At 50.5% G+C, this 6,966-nt stretch overlaps 1 pseudogene; it reads right to left on the reverse strand.

Moving 5' to 3' along the window:
* Positions 1–437: 437 nt before the first annotated feature.
* On the reverse strand, positions 438–4,679 carry LOC119300133 (annotated as a pseudogene).
* Between the last annotated feature and the right edge of the window lie 2,287 nt (positions 4,680–6,966).

The following is a 6,966-nucleotide window of genomic DNA, read 5'->3' on the forward strand; positions in this document are numbered from 1 at the left end:
AGGCAGGGCCGGCTGCCTCACCCCACCATCACCGCCCTTGGCCGAGGCAGCCGCCGCCGGAAGGCAAGCCCGCCGCGCCGCCAGGCCAGATCGGCCGTGCCACCCACGCCGCGGGGCTCCGCACCGCCCGCACAACGCAGGCAAGAGGGAAGGCCCCCGCCACCGCCATCAGCCCCGGGCTATAGCCGGTGGCGTCCTTCGGCGGCGGCGGAGGGAGGGGAGGACGGATGAGGACCCCCGGCGGCTAGGGTTTTAGATCCCGCCCGAGTCGCCCGAGCGGGGGCGACGCGGGGGGTCTCTACCTTGGCCAAACCGGAACAACATCAAAAGTCACCAGAAGTGAAACCCTTTTTCCATACATGTATCACCGAGGAAGGGTGTTTGCAATGAGATCTCTATTGACTGGTATGTTGTCCATCACCATCCGCCAGTGTTCATTATTGATTCCGATGAGGTTTGACATTCCCGGGTTTCCATCCTAGTTCCCGAGTCCTTTCCTCCCATAAAACAGTTAATTTCCTCTGACCGAGCAGTGACTCTGCTGACTTTTCCCTAGCTTCTTCACATGTATCCATACCTGAACTGCATTTGTCAGCCTCCTTTTGATACTACGAAGCTAGTTTTTTAGCCTCGAGCAACTTTACATCGGCTTGTTGCTGAGCTTCGGTTGCTTCCTCCTCTCTCTGTTGTAGCTCTTCTATCAGCATCTCTATGATACTCTTCTCTGTTTCTTCACCGGAAGCATGAGTCTTGACCTCTTTGAATTGCTTAGCACAGTCTGGAAACATCAGAAGTAATAATAACCAGTGAAAGCAGTCACCAGATATAGGCAATACTTCTAAAATACTAGGGAGTTATTCCAAACAAAATAAGTACTCCCTCCGTAAAGAAATATAAGAGCGTTTAGATCACTAAAATAGTGGTCTAAACAAATTCTCCCCCATTTTTTAGCCCCCTCCCTCTCCCCCTCCCCCGCGCCGCCCCTAGCGGGCGTCTCGGGGGTTGATTCCCCTCCCGTCGGCATAACCTCCCTCTCTCTCCATCTCTCCTCGCCGCCGCACGAGGCTGGCGCCGGGCCATGCCTGGGGCGCGGTCTGGGACTGCGGCGGCGGGGCCGGCTCCGCTCCGATCTGCATCGGAGGGTCTCGGATCCGGGCGGCGGCCCCTGGCGAGGCTCCCTGTCTCCTGTGGCGGGCAGTGGGGTTGGCGTGGTGCCGGCGATCTGGTCGGGTGGCCGACGGATCTCCGGTGGCCTGGGGCCTCGCGTGGCTGCCTTAGCGGCTGGCGGCGCCAGATCTGGCTGCTGGCCTTCTTCCCTGCTCGGTGCGCTTCTCCTGCGAGGGTCCCTGGGTGTGCTGTATGGCCTGCCTATGGGATGCGGGCGATTCTGGTGGTCGGGATCCAGATCGGGGGAAACCCGGGTCGGCTCCGGCCGGCCGCGACGACGACGACGCCCGCGGGTGCCGATTTCTTCATGGAGACGTCTGTCAAGGTATGCCCTTCCACTCCCCACCACCTAGCTTCTCGGGTGAAAACCTAACTCCGGTGGGCGGTGGCGGTGTCTTTGGCGTCGCGACCTTCTTGAAGGCGCCGCCTTGAGGGCTGGGTGGTGGCGGGCGCTGTTTGGGGTCGGTGACAGCTGCCGACGGCGTGCCCTTCTTCGCCCAAGCCTCCGCTTTTCCTCCGACGCGTTCTGGTTCTCTTGGGGGAGGATATGTTAGCTTGCCAAGACAGAGTCTATACCATTACCATGGAGCACAAGACATCTTTGAGTAGACCAAGGATATGTTATATTCTGGACTATGCAAACATGAATAAATGCTTTCATCTATCATGAGCATTTCAGTTCCTATGCAAGGTACTCCCTCCGTTCCAAATTACTTGTCGTGGCCACGACGGGTAATTTGGAATGGAGGGAGTAGTCAATTTGACAGTTGTATCACTATCACCACATCAATTACAAAGGCAGGAGCAAAAGAAGACACCGCAGGTGGAACTTCAGCATGGAACAAAAAGAATGTTGCAATGCTTATATGTGATGCCACCAAGACAAGATAGGCATCAACTTTTTATTACCATGGCGTGTTATACACCCGCCATAAGAAAACTACGGAGTATATCTTTTTCAGTGAACAAACATAATTACTCGGCTACAACCTGAACCAATGTTCTGACTTCTGAATAACTGAAAACATCTTTGTCCCAGCCCCAAATTTCAAGCATACTTGATAGATCTGATGCATACACATTGAACAAACGGAGTAAGCTAATCTATGCACGCATGTTACGATTTTGAATTCACAGGTTAGAACGCCCCCATCAAAATCCACACATCTCCTAACTTAATATATCATGCCAAGTTCGTAGCCTATCCCCAGTCCTGCGTGACTGTGTCTCGTCCACAGCAGAACGCAATAGCCAGCGGCTACAAACGCATTGCTCGCTCTGCAGACGACGAAATCGCGGAGCGAAAGGAATTGCGCTGCAGAGCGCGGGGTTGCAGGGAGGTCTGGGCCACACCGACAGCAGGAGGGTACCTTCGGGCAGCTGGAGCAGCGGAAGCGCGTCGCAGTCGCAGGCGCGCCGAGTGGCCGAGCGCCTCGGCAACGTGCCAGCAGAGCGGCGGGCCGACGATGTAACTTTAAAAAACTTACATGAAGATGAGTACTAAGTTAGAAATATAACTTTAAAAAACTTACATGAAGGGGTTCCGTCCGCATCTTAATTTGTGATCATGATTTTTCTATGATCTTTTGCACGTTTTTTAATTGACGTCTCAAATTCTCAAATGAAGGCTAGTTGAGCCTTGTGAGCGAGACACAGTGATGCTTATACTCTCAATCCGTTGTAACCATGTAAGGCCTCTTTGTGTTTATAGGGGGACTTGGTAAAATCATATAAATGGGGGATTTTCCATTTCGTTGTACTATGTATTCCCTGGTTCAAATACTTGGACCAAACAAGAAATGAAGGCATTTTTCTCTTTATCTCAATTTAAAATTGAAAAAACATAGGAAGTTTAAAGTCCACATGGACCACTTTTACTAATTATATCTTCTCATGTGGTTGACCTTAATTTGACTATGTGATATCAATGTGTTTTTATATTCATGTGAACCAACATTGAAATTTGTAAAATTCTTTTGTTTTCTAAGGGCATCTACAATGTTGACCTACAAAACGGACACCGCATCCGTTCGTGGATAGGGGGTGCCAGTCGCGGGCGCATATGAGGGGGCTGGTAATCCAAAGCTATCCACATACATCCGGCCCCAATTTTGTTTAATAAAGTCCGTGCGCTCAAATAGCCACATATATAGTCTAGAATAGTTCAAACATTCAACTGCAGCAGTAGTTCTAATTTCAAAATGTTCAAATATTACACACCAACATTATTGTCCCCTTTAACCGCTCATAGATGCTCAATCAGATCTTACTTCAGTTGCTCATGAGTTGCTCCGTACCGAATTTGTTGATGTATTTAAATAAACTCTTCAAATATGGCCGGATTCTGATCTCGAAGTTCGATAAGATCACCCATGTTCTCAAATTAAAGAGCTGCGGTAGCATCCTCACCCTCATCCTCTCCACGATCATGTTGTGCATGATCACACAACAGGTCATCACCTCCCACAAGGTCTTTGGATCCTATTGTTTAGCAGGTACGTGCCTGCCGAACATCAAATTCCCTCTCAACATCATTTCTAGCCGCTTCTTGTTTTGGGGCAAATTGAGAATTTTTCTGGCCAATTGGGTTAGAGATGCATGGTGCTAACAAAGCTAGCCCATGAAGGAGAGATATTGTCAACCAGATAGTAGCCCATGTTGTACTCATGTCTATTGACAATATAGTGGTAAGGAGGAGCTTTTCCTTTAGTCAATCTAGCAAACAACGGTGATCGCTGCATCACATTGATGTCTTTGTGATACCCGGACATGCCAAAAAATGAGTGCCAAATCCAAAGATCATGTGATGCAAACTGCTTCAAAAAGATGGTGAGCTTCTTAACACGACCCTGGTATTGCCCTTCTAAAGCTTTTGGGCAGTTCTTCCGTTTTCAGTGCATGCAGTCAAGAGATCCAAGCAAACCTGGCCATCCTCTTGCTTTCGAGATTGCCAAGATCCTCTCAGTGCCTACCACAGTTGGTTCTTTCGGGTAGTAAGGTCCGAACACATCGACCACGATAGTTGCAAACCTGACTATGGCATTACTGCATGTGCTCTCAGACATCCATGCATACTCGTCCCACGAATCAGCGGTCGTGCCATATGTAAGCATCTGCAGTGCGGCCGTTCACTTCTACTAACCAAAGATGTCAATCCTTCCGACAACATCCTTCTTCAATATGAAGTAGTCATCAAAGGACCGAATGCCATGGTAGAGATGATCGAAGACATTTTTGCGCATCCGAAGGTGTCGTGCGGAAATTGTTACCGAAGAGGGCATCAAGGGCAAAGTAGCTGTCCATCCGTCAAATGGTCACGAGCCTTTTTTGCGGTTGAGCACTCCTTTACCCTTTATTGATCGCTTGAAATTGAGAACATGCTCCTCCGCACACTTAGCGTCTGCAAGGACCACCTGCATTATTGTTGTCTCATCCATGTAGTCATCCTCGTCGGAAGAGCCGGTAGACGACTCAACATAGTGCTTGTATATGTAGTACATATCTGACTCCATTGCTTCAAAAAAGAAGGGACAAAAAAATTAGCACGGGCATTTCACCGAACAATTGCTGGCATGGTGAGTATCCGAGGAGCAGATCTACAGGGCGGTCGGAGGAGAGGTGTGGAACGGCGGCGGAGGATTAGTGGCATGGAGCCCGGGTATACCTTCGGAGGTGATGGACTCATCGAGTTTTTATATGGGTGTGGCAGGGTGGCCGTGGTGGTGGGGCAACAGCGAAGGAAAGAGAGATAAGACGGAAGGAGGTAAAACGGGAGGATAGTGTCGTAGGGTCCGGGAGTGGCTTTGGGTGGGCCAGGGGTGTCCGCGTCCTACGTGGTTGTTGTTCGGACTCCCGCAAAGCCCCCCTAGTTTTCTTGGGTTTGCGGGAAAAATGTGTCCGGACCACTCGGCGGACCAATATAGGTCCTCGTTGGATGGCTAAACATGTACGGACCGTGCAACATAGATGGTTGCGGGCGGTTTGATGGTCCACTTTGGAGATGCCCTAATACTCTGCGTTTCCGCATGTTGCACGCATTCCTATCAGATTCTTGTGTTTTTCATTTTCATGTGGCACTTAAGGAATGATTATTTTTGGTAAGGCGAAGGAATCTGTCACTGCCTCTGCTAATTTTGTTGATAATTATTGGTCATTGTTCTCATCTTGTCAGTCCAATGCAGAGGTGGTTCCTAACGTCAAAGGAAAGGGAGTAGTGGCCGGTTTAACACATGTCCCTACTCCTCTGAGTATCATCGAGGTGTGGCAGCCTCCACCTTTGAACTATATTAAGATCAATGTTGATGCTAACTTTGTAGAGAGGGTTTGCGCTACAAGCATGGGTTATTCCTAGGAAATATTGTAGGTGACGTCCTCATCTCTTTCTCGGATTATATTGGGTTGTGTGTGGATGAAATGGAGCTTCGAGTGTCGTGGTAATTTCTTTCACAATATTATAGGGATGTGTATGGAGGAGTGTAGAGTCAATTATATAAATAGATGGGAGTAGACACAAGGATTTGTTACCTAGGTTCGGGCCCTTGCGGAGGAGGTAAGACCCTACTCCGGCCATGTTGTTTTTCTTCCTGCGTATATGGGTTACAAGGATGTAACGCTTAGCCCGATGCCCCTGCCATGGCTTATATAAAGTGCATCATAGAGGAGAGTATAAGGGATGGTATAATTGCCATAATTATAGTGAGTAAATCATGAGTTACTAGTATCAGTAACAATGGTAATAGCTTATTGTATAATGGTGGCAGCTAGTAATTGACGTCTAGATGGCAATACTAATCCTCGTCTTAATGAATAGGGTAATGTTTGTGAAAATCTAATTGTATGATCTGAATATGAAGATTTGACTGTCACATCCGATTGTGAAGATCCAACGGCAAGATCCGACTACTGAGGGTCGTGGAATCCTAGTTCGCAGCCAACTGTAGAAGGTCTGATTGCTCCTGCCTTTATGGTAATCGACTGTTGGGGTCTCATCAATCATGGGTGTAGGACGGATAGGACTTAGCCGAGTATTTAACCAAAAACTACCACAATTCGCGGAAACGTGACAGAAAACTACCACTTTACGATTTTGTCCCGAAAACTACCACTTTTTTATTAATCCGTGGCAAAAAACTACCAAGTGTGAAAACTGCTCGCTTTGCCTGGGTTAAACCCGAATCTGACTGCCCGACCCCACACATAAGCGGGCTAAAAATGCAATCGAGTCCCTAGTTTTTCTTAAAAAAAGCAACCGGGTCCCTGAAAGAAAAAAGAAGAAGCAATCGGGTCCTTGCTGGCGAGCTCCTCGCCGGAGCCGGCCAGCACCACGCCGGCGAGCTCATCGCCAGGGCCGGCCAGCAACACACCTGGAGAAGATGGCTGCTGGCTGCGACAGCCATGGCCGGCGGGAATCAGCAGCGGCAGCGGGCTGGAACCGGCCGTGCTGCTTGGCTGCTCCCCGCCCGTGCTCGAGCTGTCCGACGGCGCGGAGCTCCTCCTCCTCCTCTCTGCTGGGCGGATCTAGGCAGAGCCGCGTCCAGCCGGCGTGGAGCTGTCTGGCGGCGCGAAGCTAAGCTAGGCGCGTCCTGGTGGCGTCCGGCGGCGCGGAGCTAAGCAGGCGGCGGGGCGGAGCTCCTTCACCTCCTCTCTGCGGCGGCGCGGAGCGTAGCAGGAGACGGCGGCGTGGGTGCTGCGTGCCGCGGCCACCCCTCGGTCGTCGGCTTGCACGGCATCGCGCGGGACCTCCGCAGCGGGCAGTGCAGCCTCGTCCTGGAGCACGTCGGCCCGAGCCTCGGCCACGTC

Source organism: Triticum dicoccoides, chromosome 5A (genome assembly GCF_002162155.2).
Source record: "Triticum dicoccoides isolate Atlit2015 ecotype Zavitan chromosome 5A, WEW_v2.0, whole genome shotgun sequence".
Lineage (NCBI taxonomy): Eukaryota > Viridiplantae > Streptophyta > Magnoliopsida > Poales > Poaceae > Triticum > Triticum dicoccoides.